Raw genomic sequence first — 5,419 nt, forward strand, 5'->3', positions numbered from 1 at the left:
ATCAACTAGTAGAAGAACCTGAATAAAAACCGTGAATAAACAGCGAAACAGTGCTGCAGAATGTCAGTTGTCCTGATGGCATGGACAGTTTGAATATTTACAGGTGGTGTTAGGACCTAAAGAGCTCTGGTAGCTAAGTTAGCACTCTGGACATGGGCTAAGGGCCCAACAAGTCAGGACAGAAGTTGGCCCCTCTATCAGTTAGGATTCTTTTGGTGCCTCAGATAGTGGCAGTGCAGTAGCCCTCGGGGCCCTATTTTATGTTTCAATAGTGCTCCACCTGTCGATATGAGTTTATTAGGGACTGAGAAGTAACTAAAAATCAGCCCTGCTCACCAAGGGCTACATGGACAACTGCACTGGTGGCTGATGACTAAAAAGGGAAACAGCAAAAAGGAGACAAACTAAGCTGTGGACTTTTGGCTGTCCAGATGGCACAGGTGTTTTAAAGATTTACAAGCAGTGTGGCCATTTTGGATATTTAAAATGGCAGTGTTCACCTCAGTGACCTAAGAATAGACTCCTCTTACAGAGAACAGCACTGGCAAACACACTGGAGGCTGATGATTGAAAAGGTGTGACATTCTCCTTGTTACTCTTATACTCCACACCCTTTTGGTGAACAGAAGTGTGGCCATCCTCCACCTCCACTTACCTCTGGACCAATAGAAATTTCATCACTGTCTGTGTGCTCTGACAGAGCCTGAGTGCCTGCCCTGCCCACATCTCTAGATTTTACATGGGGAAGAGATCATCTCTTCAACAAATAGTGCTGGCAAAACTGGATATCCATTTGCAGAAAAATGAAACAAGATCCACACCTCACACCATACTCAAAAACATACTCCAGATGGATCAAAGACTTAAATGTGAAACCTAAAATATATTATAAAGTTCCTCAAGGAAAAATGGGGGCAAATTTTATATGGCATAAAGAGACCATCAAACATATCTCAAAATGCACAAACAACAGAAGATGAACCAGATGATTGAGACTTCTAAAAATTTAATTTTGTGTGTGCTTCAAAAGACTTCTCCGAAAGAGTCAAAAGAGAACCTACAGATTGGGAAAAAATATTCTTCAATGACATATCTGACAAGGAACTTCTCTCTAAAATGTATAGAATACTCCAACACCTCAACAACAAAAAGATAAACAATCCAATTTAAAAAATGGGCAGAAGATATGAATATATGCTTCACCAGAAGAGATATTCAGGTGGCCATCAAACACATGAATAAATGTTCATAATCATTAGCTGTTAGAGAGATACAAATCGAGACAATGAGATACCATCTCACCCTAGCACTAATAGTAACATTCAACAAGACAGAAAATAGCAAATGATGGCAAGGATGTGGAGAGTTTGGGACTTTTATACACTGCTGGTGGGACTATAAAATGATACAAGAACTGTGGACATCAGTATAGTGATTTCTTAAAAAGTTCAAATTAGGTATACCGTTTGATTCAGCAACACCATTACTAGATATACATCCTGAAGAAGTGACAGAGAGGACATGAGCAGATATAGTCTCACTCATATTCACTGAAGCACTATTCACAATAGCAAAGAGATAGAAACAACCAAAGTGTCCATCAACAGAAGAATGGATACACAAAACAAGATACATGCACATAATGGAATACTCAACACTAAATAATAATGTAGAATCTGCAAAACACGTCATAGCATGGATGAAGTTGGAGGACATTATGCTGAGTGAAATAGGTCAATCACAGAAGGACAAATATTGCATCAATTCATTATTGTAATAAGTGAGGGAAATGTTTACATATAGAGGAAAACTTTCCTTGTTCATTACCAGGGATGGGAAGGAAGGGGAGGGAACACTGCTGCTAGATAGGTAGAGACAAGTAGTAATTTGGGTGACGGGAAGCACAATGTGCCAAAAGTGAGTGATCAACACAGTGGCATTGAGGAAGAAGAATACAGAAAGAGGTACGTGGGAGCTACAGATGTTCATCAACAAGCTACACTGATGAACCCTTTTGCATGTACAGTACTGTGTTGTCAGTGATGGCAAGCTTTGATCTACAGGTGGATAGATGGGTGGGCAGGCTGAATTATCAGGGTATATCTGGGCAGGTAGGAGTGTGCCCATGACCATGTATGGGTTAGTAGACAATATTTGTACATGCATACTGAAAAAAAGGAAAAGAAACCATTTGGAGACTCTTAATAAGCCATAGCATGACACCAATGCAAAACCAAACACAACCAGTGTCGGGGAGTCAGATCCGACTCATAGCAACCCCTCCTTGGATTTCCAAGGCAGTATCACTACAGAAGTAGATTGCCCAACCTTCCTTCCAAGGAGTGGCTGGTGAGTTTGAACCACCAGCCTTCTAGTTAGCAGTCAAATGCCTTAGGCACTATGCCACCAGAGCTCCTAACATGACACCAGACAAACCTATGTAGAGAAAAAAAAGAAAGAAAGAAAAAGACTGTAAACAAATACTGAACTCTCTAAACATGACACCAGGCAAACTTATTTAGAGAGTTCAGTATTTGCTTAGTCTTTTTTTTTTTCTTTCTTTCCTTTTTTTTTTTTCCTGAAGGTATACACTCAAATTAATTTATTCAAAGTTATAATCTAAATTTTTCTTATCACTTTCATTATATTAATGATTCAAAAAAAATAAAAGTAATTCATTTTTGGCTTATTTCCTATTTTAAATTTTTCTCATTTTCATTTACTTATTACTTAAATGAGTCAGGGCTGACTCGACGGCACATAACAACACAACAACATTACTTAAATAATTAAAATTATCCCAAAAGTCAAAATTCCTTTTGGGTGGTGTACTATACTTTATTCAAATAATTTAAAATATTTATTTTGTTTTTAATGCTTTACTATTACAAATAATATTGGAATATACTGTGGTATATTTTCCTATTAATAGAGGTGTGGTTTTTGGATCATTTTGATTTGTGTAAGGGCTGGATCAAAAAGCAAACATGTGATAAGTGTTAGATAATTATAATTTTCAGTGTTTGTGGGCTTTAACAAACATGATGACACCCTATCTAAGGCTATCTTCCAAGGAACAGGTAGCAAAACTTCCTTTCATCTTTGTGATGCTCGAAGTGGGATTTTGAAGCCCTGAGTTCATCCACTTCTTTCTCTGTGCTGAGTAGCAAAAGTAGAAGCAACCAGCCAGTGTCACTATATTTGTGAGTTTCAGACTCACAGTCAAATACACAATCACCCAGACTCTTGTGTCTCATAAGTATTTGGTTAAGACTATCCAATGGGCATGTGTCTATATGGATTTGAACCCCACTCTCAGTATCAAGATGACTTAATCTGAGTTCTCTAGAGAAGGAGAACCAAGGAAAAGTGGAGAGAGAGATTTACTTCAAGGAAATAGGTCACATAATAGTGGCCTATGGAAAGTACCAAATCAGAAAGCAGAATGGAGACCTCTGTTAGCTCACAAGATTAAAGGGACTGGCAAATGTAAAACAGGCAGTTCGTCCAGCAAGCAAGAGACTCCTGCAGGCTTGCATCCAAGGAACCAAAGATCAGGTGATATGAAGAGTGCAGAGCCTAGAGACAGAGTGAGCTTTGCCAGAACATTTATTTACATACTGGAGGCAGGTCAGAACTCCAAGGAAACTGTGCTTTAAAATGTTGGCTGATCATATCAGAACACATAAAAGAAACTGATTACATTACATTATATTAGGGAAAAACAACCAGTCCAATGTCTGCCAAAATACTGAGAGTCATAGACTAGTCAAGATGACACATAACATTAACTATCACACTACCCATTGAGGTTTCCATATTGTTGGCTTCTCTAGTGTCCAATCCAAGATATGTGAGGCCAGAAGAAAATGGGGTGATTCCTCTAATCCTGAGAGCTTTAGCTAGCCAACTTCTTCTTTTCACCTTCTAGACTCTTCCTAACCTCTCTATATATTGCTGTTGTTGTTATGTGCCATCAAGTCGGACCCGACTCATAGTGACCCCTCCTTGGGTTTCTGAGGCAGTATCACTACAGAAGTAGATTGCCCCATCTTCCTTCTGAGGAGTGGCTGGTGGGTTTGAACCACCAGTCTTCTAGTTAACGGTCAAGTGCCTTAGGCACTATGCTACCAGAGCTCCTTGCTTTATGTTACGTTCCAGGATTTTAGCTGTATGTGTTATTGTTAGGTGTCATAAATTCAATTCCAACTCATTGTGATTATGTACAACAGAACCGAACACTGCCTTGTCCTGAACCATGCTCACAATAGTTGCCATGCTTGGGACAATCATCACAGCCACTATGTCAACCCATCTCATTGAGGGTCTCCCTCTTTTTCACTGACCCTCTCCTTTTCCAAGCATAATATCCTTCTCCAGGCACTGATTTGTTCTGACAACATGACAAAAATATGAGAGAAGTCTGGCCATTCTCCTTTCTAAGGAGCATTCTGTCTGTCCAAGGCAAATTTGCTCATTCTTCTAGTAATTTATGGTACATTTAATATTCTTCTCCAGCACCATAATTCAAATGCATAAATTTATCTGAGATCTTCCTTATGCATTGTCCAGCTCTTAAATGTATACAGAGCTATTGAAAAGACAAGTGATTGGGTCAAGTGCACCTTTGTCTTCAATGTGATATCTTTGCCCTTTATCATGTTAAAAAGGTTTTTTTTTGCAGTAGATTTGCCCAGTGCATTATGCCATTTGATTTCTTGATTGCTGCTTCCAATGGCTTTGGCTGTGGATCTAAATAAAATTAAATCTTTGGCAACTTCAAATTTTCTCTGTTTATCATGATGTTGTTTATTGGTCCAGTCATGAGGATTTTTGTTTTCTTTACATTGAGGGTAATCCATACTGAAGGTTGTAGTCTTTGATCTTTACAAATAAGTACTTCAAATCTTCTTTGCTTTCAGCAAGCAAAGTGTGTCATTTACATATTGCAGGTTGTTAATGAGCTTTTCTCCAATCCTGATGCTCTGCTCATCTTCATATAGTCCAGCTTCTCAGGTTATTTGACAGCATTCAGATTAAATAGGTATGTTGAAAGGACACAGACCTGATGCACACCCTTCCTGATTTAAGCCATGCATTATCCCCTTGTTCTGTTCCAATGACTGCCTCTTGGTCTATGCACAGGTGCCTCATGAGCACAATTAAGTGTTCTGGAATTCCCATTCTTGACAATATTATACATAATTGGTTATGATCCACATAGCCAAATACATTTTCATTGTCAATAAAACATCTATAAATATCTTTCTGTATTCTTTATTTCCGGCCAAGATCTATCTGACGTAAGCGATGATATCACTCATTGCACATCCTCATCTGATCTGTATTAATTGTATCTAGTGGAAGGAATAAGGAGAGATACAGCTACTCGATCTTGTCAGGAACAAGAAGTAACATT

This window comes from Orycteropus afer, unplaced genomic scaffold (assembly GCF_000298275.1).
Source record: "Orycteropus afer afer isolate SDZICR_OR568_19922 unplaced genomic scaffold, OryAfe1.0 scaffold00325, whole genome shotgun sequence".
Classification (NCBI taxonomy): domain Eukaryota; kingdom Metazoa; phylum Chordata; class Mammalia; order Tubulidentata; family Orycteropodidae; genus Orycteropus; species Orycteropus afer.